The sequence below is a fragment of the Myotis davidii genome, unplaced genomic scaffold, assembly GCF_000327345.1.
Source record: "Myotis davidii unplaced genomic scaffold, ASM32734v1 scaffold280, whole genome shotgun sequence".
NCBI classification, from domain to species: Eukaryota; Metazoa; Chordata; class Mammalia; order Chiroptera; family Vespertilionidae; genus Myotis; species Myotis davidii.
Genome location: NW_006292026.1, coordinates 349704 through 367698, shown reverse-complemented (window position 1 = coordinate 367698; position 17995 = coordinate 349704). Strand labels below are relative to the sequence as shown.

At 37.8% G+C, this 17995-nt stretch overlaps 2 pseudogenes; both read left to right on the top strand.

Annotated features, from left to right (window-relative positions):
* The window catches only part of LOC102773639, a 4137-nt pseudogene extending 1208 nt beyond the window's left edge, over positions 1 to 2929 (top strand).
* Positions 2930 to 9717: 6788 nt separating this feature from the next.
* On the top strand, positions 9718 to 10898 carry LOC102773360 (annotated as a pseudogene).
* The last annotated feature ends 7097 nt before the right edge of the window (positions 10899 to 17995 follow it).

Sequence of the window (17995 nt, the reverse complement as noted above, 5' to 3'; positions counted from 1 at the left end):
TCCTTTAGTGCAATACAATAAAATTCTGAAATTTAAAAAAAAAAAGTTAGCTTAAGTTCTTATATGTATACTAGAGGCCTGATGCACAAAATTCGTGCAAGAGTAGGCTTTCCTTCCCCCAGCTGCCAGCACCAGCTTCCCTCTGGTACTCAGGACCCAGGCTTCCCTCTGGCTGCTGGCAGGCACCTGGGACCCGGGCTTCCCTTGCAGCCCCAGCTTTGCCTGGAAGGTCGTCCAGAAGGACGTCTGGTGTAATTATCATATTACGCTTTTATTATTATAGCTATCCATTCCATTGCTTGCCTTCTTCATAGTGAAACTCCTTACTGAAATATGTACCTATATTGTAAATCATTTCTTGCTCAGTACAGAATTAGACAGTAGCTACAATTCATCAAAGATTTGTCTATATCAGAATTTGATGATATTTAAGAAATAATGATAATACCAATATATAGCAAACTTATGCTAGAGTTTCACTGTGTTTTTACAAAATAGTTACTTAATTTCCATATTGGTATAGTGAATGTGTAAAACCACTGGAGAAACAACAATGAAATCTGGCATTGCATTATCAATTTTGAATACAAATTTAACTTTAAGATGTGGCTTTAGGTGAACTGAAAAGAAACTTAGCGACATAAAAATGTGTTTGAAAACTTAAATACAGAATATAACTGGTAGATAGAATAACATTATCTCCAGACATACCAACATCCTGATCCCTGGAACTTGTGAATATGTTATGTTACATGACAAAGTGGAATTAAAATTGCAGATGCAATAAAGTTTTCTAATCAGATGACCTTAATATAAAGCCATTATTATGGGTTATCCAGGTGGGCCCAATGTCATCAGAAGTGTCCTTAAAATTAGAATAGGCTGGCAGAAGAGCAGATCAGAGATGTGACTATGGAAGAAGTCAGAGTGATGCACTGAGAGAAGGGTTTGAACCCCATTGCTAGCTCAAACACCTCCTCACTTTTCTTTGTAAATTCATCTCATATATAAAATGGTTTGGGGTTTTTTGAACTTATATAAAAGGACATACATCTAATCAATCACACTGTATGATTTTATGTCTCATTTCTCTTGTTGACTATTATATTTACAAGATACTTAATGGTTGTGGTGTGAAGCAGAAATCTGTTCATTTTTTATTGCTATATAGTATCCACTGGATATATAAACCACAATTTGTTTATGCATTCTACTTTTAATGGGCATTTGTTAGTATTTTCTCTGTAAGGCTGTTATAATGCCTCTATGAACGTGTGTGTGTGTGTGTGTGTGTGTGTGTGTGTGTGTGTGTGTGTGTTGAGATGTGGACTTCTTCCTGAGAATTAGTGTCGTTAATAAAGTTTTGGATATTTGTCAGTATGTCCTACAAGTTGTCACTGCTCCATTATTTTACTTCTCTCATTCTGGGATAGCAACTAAATGTTAGACCTTCTCACTGTAACTCTATTTCTCTTCTCTTCTATATTTTAAATATAGTTTGTCTGTTTAGTGGGCTGAATTCTGAATAATTTTTCTAATACCTAGTTCAATCTTCTATTGGTATCTATCTAAGGTTAAAACCACCCACTAATTTTTATTTTATTTATATTAAAATTTTGAAATATTTACTTAGTTACTTTTCAAATGTATCCCATCACATACATTTATTTATTATGTATGTATGTATGTATGTATGTATGTATGTATTTACTTACTAGAGGCCCTGGCACACGAAATTTGTGTGCAGGTATGGTCCCTAGGCTTGGCCTGTGATCAGGACCATATTCCCCGGCTGCCTGCAGCCAGCCCTGCCACCCGCCACCACCCACCCCAGTTCCCCATTCGCCATTGGGCAATCAGAGCCTGCCAGCTGGGGAAAGGAACCATGAGGTGGTCAGTGTGCCTCATAGTGACTGGTCAAGCAGTCATTCTGGTCATTCTGCTGTTAGGGTCAATTTGCATATTACCCTTTTATTATATAGGATTTATTTATTTATTTATTAAATAAATTAATTTAATTTATTATATTATTAGATGTATTTGTATTGCTGATAGTATTACAGATGTCTTCTATTTCCCCATCCCTTTCCTCCCTTTTCCCAGCTCCTACGCATTCCCCCCAGATCTTCACTACCCTATTGCCCATATCCATGGGCTATGCATATAAGTATATAAGTTCTTTGGTTTATCTCTTCTCATCCCTCCAACCCCACATCGAGGTATGTCAATCTGTTCCACACCTCCATGCTTCAGGTCTTATTTTGTTGGTCCATTCATTTTGTTCATTAGATTCCACAAATAAGTGAGAACATGTGATATTTGTCTTTCTCAGATTGGCTTATTTCACTGAGCATATTTCCCAGCTCCATCCAAAGGGTAAGAGATCCCTTTTTTTTATAGCTGCATGGTGTTCCATATTGTAAATGTCCCACAGCTTAATTTATCCATTCATCTACTGATGGGCACTTGGGCTGTTTCCAGATCTTAGCTATTGTAAACTGTGCTGCTATGAACATAGAGGTGCATACATTCCTTCTGATTGGTGATTCAGGCTTCTTAGGATATATTCCTAGAAGTGGGATCACTGGGTCAAATGGCAACTCCACTTTTAATTTTTTTTCAGGAAATTCCATACTATTTTCCATAGTAATTGTACCAGTCTGCATTCCCACCAGCAGTGTACTAGGGTTCCCTTTTCTCCACATCCTCACCAGCAGTTGTAGCTTGTTGACTTATTAAGGGTAGCCATTTTGGCAGGTGTGAGGTGGTACCTCATTGTCATTTTAATTTCCATTCTCTGATAATTAGTGATCTTGAGCACTTTTTCATATGTCTCTTGGCTTTTTTTCCTTTATGTCCTCTTTAGAGACATGGAAACAGACTGATAGATCTCAGAAGAAAGGGTGGAAGGAAGTCAGGAAGAGATTAACCACAGAACTTATATGCATATATGCATAGCCCATGGACATAGATAATGGTAAGGTGAAGGCCCAGGTGGGGCAGGAGCAGTGTGGAGGGGAGCAATGGAGGAAAAATGGAGGATTTCTGTGATACTTTCAACAATAAAAATAAATTTTAAATAATGATACTTTAATTTGTGCTCAAGATTTTTCATGTTAAGACTAAATACATAGGCCTGTCACTTTATTTGATAGGAAATAATCCTGTTTATATGGTTTTATAAAAAAGGTGTGTTTTATCTTTACCCTCATCTTTGAAACCTAGAAATTTTAAGAATGTTAGACAATATCACATGAAATTATTGAAAATGAACTCAGAAGATGTTCAGTGACCTATATAATAAGCAATCAGATATAAACAGGATTTTAATTTCTTCTAAATGTTCAATCATATAATTTTTAAATGCCATTTTAAAATCTAAGTTATTTGATAGCAATTGAGTTTTAATTGCTCAAAAGCATGTTCCAACATAGTTATTAAAGAAATCGCTGATTGCCTGAGGTAGATAGATAAAATTTAAACCTATACAAATTACCTTACATTGATCCAGTTGACACAGTATATTTTAATTTTCATTCTCCTTGTTTATTAACCAAAGGCAGTTTGCATAAATTTATAATCATGACTCATGATGTGCACCAATTGCTTTTATTAAAAAAATGGTGTTTATTAATATTGCTTAAGAATCATTGCCATTTTACATTTGTATATGTCAGTGGTCAGCAAACTGCGGCTCACGAACCACATGCGGCTCTTTGGCCCCTTGAGTGTGGCTCTTCCACAAAACACCACGTGCGGACACGCATGTACAGTGCGATTGAAACTTTGTGGCCCATGTGCAGAAGTCGGTATTTTGTGGAAGAGCCACACTCAAGGGGCCAGAGAGCCGCATGTGGTTTGCAAGCTGCAGTTTGCCGACCACTGGATAGGTGAATGTACTGGTATACTTAAGGCAAAAATAATATCATGACAGTTAATCTTTATGAAGAAGCTCCTTAAAAACTGAACTTTTTATTTAGTACAGGGTATAATAATTTTTAAAGAAATTTTCTATCTATAGACATAATTGAATTTTTTAGTGTTCAATTTAGATTCATGTATTCATTCAAGAAGGTGCCTATTTATTCATTTGTCATATGCCCATCATAAGTGCATTCTGAAAAGTAGTTAAAGCAACTTTTTCATTGATGATAATTGAGAAGGTGATGAAGCATGCTTTCTGGAGGTTGCATGCATATAACTTTCTAACTTTTTTCTTGAATCCAACATAAAGCACTAAATATCTATCACTGAACCTTAAGATACCTCATAATGATGGCCTCTAAACCCACTTAAGGTATTAAGGAACTTCTTAAGCAAATGTAAGTCTCTCCCTGCACCTTGGGTAAGAATTCTTAGCACAGGCCTGGATGGCATATGGAATGATGAATATGGCATGGCTTTGGGGTTGGGAAGAGTAGATTCATATTTTAGTTCTGTTCTTAACAGCTGGATAAAGCAGCCTTGCTTTCCTAATCTATAGTATGGAATCCCAATTGTTTCTGCTTCACAAGAATGTTGTGAAGACTGAGCTAAAATGTAATGGCAAAACCTTTCATCTGATTAGAAAAACAGGCACAAGCTGGTTTGGCTCAGTGGAAAGAGCATGCCTGCAGACTGAAGGGTCCTGGGTTCGATTCTGGTCAAGAGCACATGGCTGGGTTGTGGCCTCAATCCCCAGTGTGGGGCGTGCAGGAGGCAGCCAATCAATGATTCTCTCTCATCATTAATGTTTCTATCTCTCTCTCCCTTACTCTCTGAAATCATTAAAAATATATTGGGGGAAAAAAGACAAAAAAGAAAAACAGGCACATGAACTAGTAACTACTAGTATTTATAATAAAATAAGAGCAAAATAGAGCTAAAATCAGTGTGCTGTAGGAAGGAAATTATGGGAAAGATCAATTTTTACATAGAGCTAATTATAATTTTTAAAATTTATTGTGATAAGAACACAATATGAGCTGTATGTTCTTAACAGATTTTTAAGTGTTCAATACAGTGCTTTTTAAAAATTATTATGCTACATACATATTTTGATATATTTCCTTTGTCATTTTAAAAAATATATTTTATTGATTTTAGAGAAAGAGGAAGGGAAAGGGAGAGAGAGATAGAAACAATGGTGAGAGAGAAACATTGATCGGTTGCCTCCTATATGGCCCCCACTGAAGATTGAGCTCACAATCCAGGCATATGCCCTGATTGGGAATTGAACTTGTGACCTCTTGGTGCATGAGTTGATGCTCAACCACTAAGCCATACTGGCCAGGCTCAGTACAGTGTTTTTTATTCTAGTCACTATGTTGTAGAGATCTCTAGAGCTTCACCTTGCTTAACTGAAACTTTATGCCTATTGATTAGTAAATCCCCAATTTCCCTCTGCCAGCCCCCAGAAACCACCTTTCCACTATTGCAGTGGTTCTCAACCTTCTGGCCCTTTAAATACAGTTCCTCATGTTGTGACCCAACCATAAAATTATTTTCGTCGCTACTTCATAACTGTAATGTTGCTACTGTTATGAATCGTAATGTAAATATCTGATATGCAGGATGGTCTTAGGCGACCCTTGTGAAAGGGTCGTTCGACTGCCAAAGGGGTCTCGACCCACAGGTTGAGAACCGCTGCACTATTGGATTCTATGAATTTGACTGTTATTGATACCTCATATAAGTGGAATCATGCAGTAATTGTTCTTCTATAACTAACTTGTTTCACTTAGCATAATATCCTCAAGGTTCATTCACGTTGTAACATATGTCAGAATTTCGTCTTTTTAAGGCTGAATAATATTCCATGGAATGTATGTAGCACATTTAAAAAAATCTATCTGTTTCCACAACTTGGCTATTATGTATATAGTACTGCAATGATCATGGGGATACTGATATTTCATTGAGTTCCTGACTTCAAATATTTTGAATAAATACCCTGAAGTGGGGTTGCTGAGAGTTTGTAATTAATTTTTAAGGCATTAGAAAGTGGATGAGGTTAGACATGATACTTAATTGTAGAACTTGGTTATTTCTGATCATCACAAGTTCAATATAACTGTGCCCTGATTTGATTTTTATCTAAGAAAGTTGGTTTGAGTGTGGCAGTCAGGAATGTTCAGGTTTGATGTTATTTTGATGGAATTTTTACTTGTTCTAACACCTTTCCTCTGTATATTGAAGATAATATACAAATATTGCCTATACAGAACTAAATATTCTGCCTGCATAAAGCCTTAAGGGTGTTATAAGCCTTGAGTTTGCCAAGGACTTTTAATCAGTTTCATTTTCTTTGTAAAAATATTAATTAGAAATCAGGTATAGTAAAATTAAATACATTTTTATGAACTTCCATTTCTCCAGTCATAGATGTCATAATGATCCTCTACTAAGAATAAACATTTTAAGAGCTTCATGTTGCTTCTTTCCACCAACATTTAAACATGTCTACTGTGCCAGGAAAGCACATATAATTTTAACTTTGTCAATAAAGTAGATTTAAAAAATAGTCAAGGTTAGGCACCAATGTTTAAAATAAAAAGAGATAAGGTGGCTTAAAAGGTAAAAATTTGAAGAAGAGATGGCAATTAAGAAAGGAATTGTGTTAAGAATCAATATAAATTAGTTATAATAGATTAGGTTGACACTCAAAATATTTTTATTTTAATCCTGCTTGTGTATTAGCCAAAGGCAGTTTACATACAATTACAGTGATGACTCATGAGGTACAATTGCTTTTCAAAAAATGACATTAATATTGTTTAAAAATTTTTTCCTTTCATAATGCATACATTAGAATTAAGGTAAAACAGTATTTTAACTGTAATTTTTATAAACAAATCACTTCAAAAACTGGAAATTAATATTTTACCATAGTGCTTAATATATAACACTATTGGGTATGAATAATGTAGAAGGCAGGTGCGTCTGTCAGCAGGGTACTAAAAGCTATAACATTATTCATTTTAAAAATATATTTTTATTGATTTCAGAGAGGAAGAGAGAGGGAGAGAGAGATAAAAACATCAATGATGAGAGAGAATCATTGACCGGCTGCCAGCAACCTGGGCATATGTCCTGACTAAGAATTGAACCATAACCTCCTGGTTCATAGGTCAATGCTCAACCACTGAGCCATGCCAGCCAGGCTATAACATAGTTTAAAGAGCACATCTTATAAATAGTAACTAAATTTGACAATTGGCTGTTTTAAGATAAATCTCATTCTCAGTTTCTCTTTTAGTATTTGGGTAATGGGTTTAATACTGTGTTCTTGTAAGGAGTAGAGGAGGCAATGTGTGAAAAAGTGAGGTGCTATAGACAAAGCATAGATCAGGTAAACATGATTATTGAGGACCTAAGAGGAAAATAGTGTAGGTTTTGCAGAGACAAGCAACTTGGCCTCCACAATCTCCCACTTGGACTGCTTCAATTGCCTTTTGACCGCTTTTGTCATGAAGCATTTATTCTCGTCCAGACAGCATGGCTCAGTGGTTGAGCATAGACCTATGAACCAGGAGGTCATGGTTCGATCCCTGGTTGCAGGCTCGATCCCCAGTTGGGGGCATGTAGGAAGCAGCCGGTCAATGATTCTCTCTCATCACTGATGTTTGTATCTCTCTCCCTCTCCCTTCCTCTCTGAAATCAACAAAAAAAATTTTTTTTTAAAGAAGCATTTGTTCTTTACACAATGTAAACTAGATTCCTTCTCTTCCACTTAAGTTTCCATTGTGCTTAGACCTAATCCAAACTCCGTGTTCTAGTTTCCAAACTCCAAAATTATCTGCACCTACTTATCCCTTTGACCGCATCCACACTTTCCCCTCTTGTTTACTGGGGTTTAGCAAACCTGGCCTTTTGTTTTCTTCGCTTCTACAAGATGTCAAGCTTATTATAACCTTTAGGCTTTTGCATTAATGTGTACCTCTGTTTGGAATGCTTTTCCCTGGTTGTACATGGCCGGTTTCCTCTTGTTAGTTAGAGTTGTCATGTTATTAGAGGGGCTTTCCATGACCATCTCTTCTTAAATAGATACCCAGTAACTATGAAATCTCCTCACTTAATTATATCAACAGCAAATATGGCTATAATTCCTTGATGTTTTGTTTATTGAGAGAGTATTTAATTTTTCTTTGTCCTTTAAAATGTAAGTTCTATGGGAGGACAAACTTTTTCTATGTTGTCCACCAATGTGACCCCAGAAACTGGAATGATATTTGCCACATAAGAAATACTAAATAAATATTTATTAATGAATGAATTAACATTGGTTGGATGAGAATATTGTGTTAATGAATCATCTCCTGGATCAGCCAATCTTAAAGAGTAAGCCTATTAAGCCCAAAAGTTGCCGCATTATTCCCAGTATAAGATGACGAGAATCTGGCATATTGATCCTTAGTCCTTTAAGAAACTAATAACTAATGGTCTTTCTTCATAAATTCACATAGGTATATAAAAAGTTATGCACACTGTAGATTCACAGATTCTCTATCATTTCCCCATAACTCCATGGATCCTTGAATAAACAACTATAGTCCACACACTCTACTTCATTAAAAGGACATGGAAAGGAAAAGAAATATCTGAGGGACATTTTAAGAATAAAAACACAGTATTTTGGTTACTAACTTAAGGGACAATTAGAAGAATGACGACATTAAAATATTGAATTGAGCAATACAGGTGATGTTAGGTTGACAGTTTTGGATTTGTGAACCATTGGAAATTAGAATTAGAGACCCATAATTCAGGTAGAAATTTGAACTATGAAGCCAGGTTTAGGTAGTCAGTGGAAAAAATAATTAATGGAATTATGACAATTTTGCTTTTCAAAGGAATTTGTATATACATTTAGGGGATAGCAAAAGAAAGAAGCCCAATTAAAAGAGAAAAATATAAAGAATTCTGAAAAGTAGGATGAAATTATGGCAATATATTATCACAAAAATGAAAGACTAGGGAACTTAAACATTGTGAGCATTTAAGTGTCATGTCAGAATATGGGCACATATGAAGTAAACTGAGCTGGCTTCATGGATCAGTAGATCTAAAAAGCAATGTCCCAGAAGGGCTAGAAAGTAAAAATATTTGTCATGTTTGAGAGGCAAGATGTACCAAGGGTTTTGTGCATAATTGCGGAAAGGAGAAAACGGAAGGTCTGTGCTGAGCGTCCCGTTCAAAGCTGAGAAGGGTGAGGTCACTTTAAAAAACACACACACACACACTTTCCCAGAGTGCTCTGCGCCGCGAAGAGGCGGCTTCTGGGACTGGGACTGGCGGCATTTTTGACTGTTGGCTGGAGCCGGAGTAACAAGATGGCGACATCGGCGGACTGAGGGGTCCGTCCAGGCGGGAGCCGGCAGCAGTGGCGGTATCACCGCCCTAACCGCACCCCTTTTCCAGCCCGCAACGTTCACCGCACCCCTTTTCCAGCCCTCGACTTCGTCGCTGCGAAAAAGGTGAGGCACTAGCGGCCGCCCTGACACCAGCGGCCCAGCCTGGGAACCGCGAGAACCCCGCCTAAACTGTAGATACCTGACTGGGCAGCGGTGATAGGGTTTCGCTCGGCGAATTCGGGTTCGGGGGCCTTGTGACATCAGCTGCCCAGACGTGTTTCCTTCCCTCCACCGCTCTCGGGGGGCCAGGCCGGAGGCTCGCGTCCTCCTCTCTGAGGTATTGAGGCGTTGGGGCTGGGCCCAGCCTCCATCTTTGTCTCCCAAGATGGCGAGCAGCAGCACCGCCACCCAGGCCGATTTCATTGTTGGTGAAAAGTACAAACTCGTAAGGAAGATCGGGGCTGGCTCTTTCGGTGACATCTATCTGGCCATAAACGTCACCAACGGCGAGGAGGTGGCGGTGAAATTAGAGTCGAAGAGGGCCAGGCACCCGCAGCTGCTGTACGAGAGCAAACTGTATAACATTCTTCAGGGCGGGGTGGGCATCCCCCGCATGCGGTGGTACGGGCAGGAAAAAGAGTACAATGTGCTGGTCATGGACCTTCTGGGGCCCAGTCTGGAAGACCTGTTTAATTTCTGCTCCAGAAGGTTTACCATGAAAACTGTGCTTATGATAGCTGACCAGATGATCAGTAGAATTGAATATCTACATACAAAGAACTTTATACACCGAGACATTAAACCCCATAACTTCCTCATGGGCATCGGGCCTCACAGTAATAAATCTGACACAGCAGGAAAGAGGAAAAGGAGCACGGCTGCAGGTACATCTCAGGACACAGCTTTATCAGCATTAAACCAGCTATTCCTTATTGATTTTGGTCTGGCTAAAAAGTACAGAACAACAAGACAAAGCAACACATACCATACAGAGAAGATAAAAGCCTCACTGGCACCGCCCGGTATGCTAGCATCAACGCGCATCTGGGCATTGAACAGAGTCGCCGAGATGACATGGAATCCTTAGGCTATGTTCTGATGTATTTTAATAGAAGCAGCCTGCCATGGCAAGGTATAACAGCTGCCACAAAGAAACAAAAATATGAGAAAATTAGTGAAAGGAAGATGTCCATTCCTGTGGAAGTTTTGTGTAAGGGGTTTCCTGCAGAATTTGCCATGTACTTAAACTACTGTCGTGGGCTGCGTTTTGAAGAAGCGCCGGATTACGTATACCTGAGGCAGCTATTCCGCATTCTTTTCATACTTCTAAATTACCAACATGACTACGCGTTTGACTGGACGACTTTACAGCAGAATGCAGCACAGCCACAGGCAACTACAAGTGGGCAGAGTCACCAGACCCAACCCCCAACAGTCTCTAAGCGTGAATAAAGAACCAGGAGTCGTGCAGATGATCGAAGCAGCATTTGTTTCTCCCCAAGTCTAGACATTTTAGTTCATAGGTACACTAGCCAGTTGTTGTGGACAACCATTTACTTGATGTAAAGAACTTAATTTCAGTATAAACTGGCTCTGGCCAGCATTGGTGATGCTGTGTCCCGAGTTGTAGCCGCTGTAATTGTGACTATTAACTGAGATAGTGAAACATGGTGTCCAGTTTTCTACTGCATTTCTTCAAGTGGAAAAGTTAACTAAATGTTTGACACCAGAAATTGGTGGAGAAATTGTGCATATGCCAATTTTTTGTTAAAATCTTTTTCTTTGAACTGTACTGCTTTGAGATCTCATTTCAGAAGAACGGCATGAACAGTCTTCAGCCACAGTTGTGATGGTTGTAAATGCTCACAATTGTGCGTTCTTAGGGTTTATCCACCCCTGGGGTTTGCAAGTTACTCACTTAAAACATTCTTAAAATGGTTGGCTTCTTGTTTGCAAGCCAGCTGATATGGTAGCAACCAAAGACTACAGTGTTTAAATATATGAAAAGACTGCTTACCTGTGCTAGAAATAACAGCTTCTAAATGGAGATATAGGGCAAACTTAGTGGCTACTAGATAATCTGTAGGACTCTTCATTGTCTCTAATGTTCTTGGTATTTAAAAACATATTTGTCATAGAAATTTAGTTAACATCTTAAAACTGAATGTGTATATATGTTGCTTAGATAAACGTACTCACTGTAAACATCTGTATGATCTGTGATTTTGTTTTTGTTTTGAAATGGGAGCTTTTTTGTTTACAGATTCATTAAAAACTAAAAATTGTTTCTGTAAGGAAAAATAAAATTAAAATAAAATACAACACATGCGTCATTTTTGACTGTTGGCTGGAGCTGGAGTAACAAGATGGAAAAACTTCATAGAGAAGGAAAAACTACTGACCCAGAAGATACAAATATTAATAGGAGCCTGATTCTAGACAAATTTCTACTGTTAGCCTCCTTTCTCCTTTAGAGCAGGGGTGTCTGTCAGTTTGACCCCTGGGCCATATGGAGCCATGAAGTCATTTGGTCTGGCCCTGCCAAGTCATCAGGGAAGAGTTACTAACATGTTAGACCAAATACAGCAGTTTAAATTTTTTTTGGTTGTTAATCCTCATCCGAGGATATGTTTCCATTGATTTTTAGACAGAGTGAAAGGGAGGTGGAGAAACAGAGAAATATCGATATGAGAGAGACACGTTGATTGGTTGCCTCTCCGCACATGCCCCAACCAGGGCCAGGGATCAAGCCTATAACCTAGGTACATGCCCTTGTCTGTAATCGAACCCTGTACCCTTCAGTCTGCAGGTAAACACTCTATCCACTGAGCCAAACCTGCTAGAGCATAGCAGGCTAATTTTTAGGTTGATATTCTTTATGGCTCGCAAATGTAAATATACAAATGGCCCTTGGCAGAAAACAGGTTCCCCACCCCTGCCTTAGAGGATCACAGATATAAGAATCAGAAGTCTGGAAGCCCCCATGATAGTGAATTTAGAAAGAGGTAGCTTCAAACTGGGAAAAACAAGGATAGCCTACTAGAAAATAATGTGGCATAAGAGAAGTATGCCTGTTCCTACAATAGCTCTTTAGAGTGCCACTAGAGGTGTACGAATGCATGGGGTCCCTCTGCGTAACCTGTGGGGAATTGGCTGAAACCAGCAGTCCAACATCCCCTGAAGGATGTAGTAGTACATGAAGCGACTGGTGGCCAGGGAAGAGCCGGAGCCCTGGCCAGTCGCCTTGCCACTCCTGCTCATCCTGGCCCTGCTGCACCTGCTGCTGCCACCACTCAGTAGGCTCGCTGCCACTGCCCTGTGGTCTCCATACTCCCATCTAAGGCGATACCACCATGCCCGTGACTGAGAAGCGGCTGTGGGCTCATGCCCAGTCAGTTCTGATGGTGGTCCTGATCCTAATCCTGGTCTGGATGGGGGAGGGGGGCAAAAGGGGAGTGTCCACGGGAGAGGCTCACACTGCCACAGCAGTGCTTGCCAGCTGTGAGCCTGATGTCTGGTGCCTGCAGGTCAGCTGAGCAGTGCTCACGCTGTGGGCGTGCACTGACCACCAGGGGGCAGCTCCTGCATTGAGTGTCTGCCCCCTAGTGGTCAGTGCATGTCATAGCAACTGATGGAATGGTTGAATGGTCACCTAGACTTTTATATATATACAAATGAGAGAAAAGTCTTCTAGAAATGGTGGATGAGGTCATTAAAATTAATCTGCCAACTGAAAATAACTAATACTGGATATAACTAATATCTAATAACTAATTTCACAGGTATCGTTCTGGAGGCCAACAATATCAGCTTGAAGTGAAGGGACAGAGGCCCAGAAACATAAATCTTAGGCATCACTCATTCCCCTACAACCAACAATTAGAAAATAATTTTAATTAGAAAAATTTAAAAAATATGTTATGAAAGGTGATATCTAAATGGCAAATAAACATATAGCCTTGGACTCAAACTCATTTAGGCACAAGTGAAATGCCAATCTATATATATAAACAGGGAATATGCTAATTAGCTGAGCAACAGGGCCACTTAGGAGGAGGCTGCATCACCACCGCTCAGGAGGAGCTGCATACGCAGATGGGCAGGAGCGGACTGCATGCTGCACCCACCCCAGCAGCCAGGGGAGGCTGGGGCTGGGACCGGCCAGAGTGGAGACACCAACACACGGAGAGGCTGGGGCGGGGACGAGCCAGAGTGAAGACACAACACACAAAAGTGCCTGCCCCCACCCCAACAGACACAACGCGGCGCGGTGGGGTGCCTCCTAGCACGGTGGGAGGTGGGGCGCCTCCTTGCGTGATTTCAATCACTCACTGGGTCTCTAGTTAAAATATAATGAGATACTGCTACACTCCTGGAATAGCTAATATCAAAATCACTGACAATTTAAAATGTTAGCAAAATGATACAAAAAGGTAATTCCTATCCCCTGGTCTTTGTCAGTTTGGAAAATATTTTGGCATTATTACCAACATTTCCTCTCTTGAAATATACCTACCAGAAATGTATGCATGTGCCTACCAGTACACATTACCATGAATGTTCGTACACACTCATTATATCAATTAGTGGAAACCACAGAAACATTTATCAATAACAGAATGAATAACCCCCCAATTTTCACATGTTTATTTAATGGAATACTACAAAGTAATGGAAAGAAGAATTATGGACACATGCAACAACACAGGTAAAATACAAATATAATGTTGAATGACAGAAGGCAGATACAAAAATTATATGAATGTAAATTTTGAAACATGGAATGCAATTTTCTTTGCTAACATGTTAACAAATAAGGAGAGTGGTTACCTGTGACCAAGGTAGAGTGACATGTGGGGCTTCTGGGTAGTGCTAATATTATAAATTTGGACTTTAGAGTGGTTTCATAGGTACTTGCTTTGTGACATACAATTGCACTATACATATTTGTGCAGTTTTTTTTGCATGTGTGTTACATTTATGACAACGTTTTTAAAAAGAAAAGCTACATGAAAATGTGTTGTTGCTTGTAAGGAAAATGAAGAAAAGTTATCTTGAAGGACTAGCATCCTTTGTCTCCTATATTTAGCTTAATCTATTTCTAGAACTAGCAAATGAAGCTTGAGAATAAGCAGAAGCCATAGAGGTTACAAATGTCCCTATTTTACAGGTGATAAAAATGAGGTCTAACAGGTTTGAGTATAAGTTCAATGTCATGTAACTAGCTAGAGCAGAGAATCATGTCTCCTCCCTAATAGTATGGATTTTTTTTAAAAAATAGACCCTGATATTTTGTGCTAAATTCCCCCTTTAAACTGTGAATTTAAAATTGAGTATTATATTTATACCTCAAATCCTATTTCCTGTTATAAATAGATTGCTATATTTTAGAGATATATATTTTGAGGTAATTTTTCTCTGGAACTTTTTTCTCTTAGAAGTTCATGTGCATCATGAAAAATCCTCACTTTGTAAATCCCTTCAGAATTAATGTGCAAACTGTCAGATGCACATAAGTTAAATATGAACTTTTAGTTAGTAGATGAGTTAGTATTTCTCTTCACATGAAAGATAAGATTTCACACTTAATATTCATGAGTCTTCATTATTTCTTTTATTTATTAGCTTTGATTTATTGTTATAAAATATAATGGGAGTGTATGTGCATGGCCTGACTTGTCTGTGGTAGTTATTTCCTGTGATACACATTGAAAGGCACAGGAGTCAGAGATGGTTTTATTCTTTTTCAAATGCAAAAGAAACCAATAGAAAAGAATGAAGGTATTAATATATCCAATTCATTTAATAAATATTTATCCAGTGTCCAGTAATGCAAGTTTAAAAGTGTTGAACTAGCAGTGTTTACAAGTTAATGATGTGATATTTGCATTCCAGAAATAAAGGTTCTGTATATTGCGAGTTTATGATTTAATCCTGGTTCACTGCATGAGTCTTTGTTTCTTATTATTTCAAAGTGATCATTATTATGTGTGTATTCATCTGTTAAATAATAATCAATTATAGATGAAAGCCAAAGGCCTGGGGAGTGGTTAAGAAATCACAACCAATGGAGGTATTAATACTCTTGGTTTAAAGGGCTGTTCTCATGTGCCAAGTTTTGATTGTTCTAAATACTGGGATATATTACTGCCTTTCATCATACCAGAAAATGTGGAATTCTTCATTTCCTTGTTTTCCCTGGCTTTCAAAACAACCCTGGAGAGTCATTGTAAATCTGACTGGCATCTTTCATATATTACAGCACCTAACATGAAGCATAATGATTTCATGGTAAAATGTTTATTCTGTTTAGAATTTCACCTCATTCTAAATGGAGATCGCATGATTACAGTGTTCATTAGTCTGTCACAAGGCTCAGTGGAATACTTTAGCAAATTAAAGGGAAGACAAAAACCCATTTCCTTATTTAATGACACTTTTCTATTCATTCTTCCTTGACATAAAATAGGAGAAATCTTCCTTCTGAGATTTGTAATCAAAATGAGATCAATAGATATTGAACATTTGCTCTTGCAAGGAATTGGGAGAAATATGGAAACGAATAAGATACATTGCTTGCATACAACAGATTTATAATTCAGTTATACAATGAGAAAAATTAAATAGTACTATGATAACATTACAATATTTAAGTTATAATTTATGTTTATTATAACAAAGTTGTAAAGGCATTGTATTTCAGTATTGGTAATAATGTCTATAACTAAATTTCATATGCTATCTAAAAGTACAAATAAATGCAAATATAAATAAAAAGGAAGGTAAACCATTTTCATGTTTTCTTGAACGGTCAATTACTAAAATTTTACTTAGTTGATTGCTACTATGAGATATAGAAACTGCCATTTTACTCTCTACCCCACCCCCTCCTTTCAGGGCCTTTTTACCAGTAAAATCTATGTCTTAAAACAAAAAACTCAGGGTCTTTCTTACTTACACAAAGATTAAAGATTGTTTTTATTTAAAAAAAGATATTTCATATGTTTTCATATTTATAGATAGGTTTGAAATGTTTCCAAAGTAGACTATTGGATTGGAAAGAACTGCTTAAAGTAGCCCCCTTTATCCCCAGTGAATATATTTCAAGAACTCCAGTGGATACCTGAAACCACAGAGTAACAAACCCTATATACATTAACATTTATATATATAACATTTATATAGCATCTATATATATTAACATTTAATTTATAAACTAGGCACAGTAATCAATTAACAATAACTACTAATAAAATAGAACAATTATAACAATATACTGTAATTAAACTTATGTGAATTTGGCATAATTTGGTTAAGTAAGGGTGACTTACACACAAGCACTGTGATGCTTCCATAGTGGATGTGATAACCAATGGCTACTAAGTGACTAATGGACTGGGAGAGTATAGAGCAAGCATATGCAGGACAAAGAGATGATTTATGTCTCAGGCAGGACAGAGCAGGATGGCACGAGATTTCATCTTGCTACTCAAGAATGGCGCACGATTTAAAACTTATGAATTGTTGGGCTTTTTTTGAATTTTCTACTTAATATTTTCAGACTATGGTTCGCCACAGGTAACTAAAACTGTGGAAAATGAAACTATGGATAAGGGGGGACTACTGTAGTTTTTGACATGTAATTTATAAATAGAATTTAGGAGAGATGTGTTAGTCTATTTAAGGGGAGGGAATTATTTTGTTTTGAGGGTATATTCAAATTTGTGGTACTATACTGAACATCATACTTGTCTAATCTGGAAATAGTTAAGCTATACCATTAATTTCAAACTATAAATATCTCCACGAGGCTATTTGTCAACCTATATTAAACTTATTTACATGAGTATGCATTTATGAACAAAGACAATAGCTCAACTTTCAAATTCCAGAAAAAGAAAATTTAAGAAAGCAATTGTTGAAAACAATTTCTAGAGCTCACATTGATAAATACTTTAAAATTAGACATTTTGAAACAAACGAAATTGCAATTCTGAGGCCTTAATTTGCTGCCATTGACATTTTCTTCTAGGTGAAACATTTGAGTCCATAATTTCCACACTATATATATATGAAAAATAATTTTTAAAAATCTTTATTGTTGAAAATATTAAATATGTCCCTTCTTCCCCCATTGACCCCTTCTAGTCCAACCCTGCCCCCCACCCCAGGCCTTCACCACACTACGGTCTATGTCCATGAATTATGCATATATGCATCAAGTTCTTTGGTTGATCTCTTCCAACCAACCCAACCTCCCCTCTTCCCTCTGAGATTCGACAGACTGTTCCATGCTTCTATGTCTCTGGATCTATTTTGTTCAGCAATTCATTTTGTTCATTGCTGAATGCCTATGACTGGTGTGAATGCTTTATAGAGTTTATATCACCTAAACTTCACAACAACCCTGTGGAATAGGTTAAGTTGATGCTTAAATCAGACTGCCTTGTTACTAGTGCTGGCTACTGGCCCAGTGTATTATCTTGGGCAAAGCACTTTAGTATCAGTATCCACTATTTTTTTTCCAGCCTTTTTTTTTTATTGCTTAAAGTATTACAAAGGGTATTACATATGTGTCCATTTTTTTCCCCCGCCCTAGACAATCCCCTAGCCTCCCCTATCCCCCAGTGTCTTATGTCCATTGGTTATGCTTATATGCATGC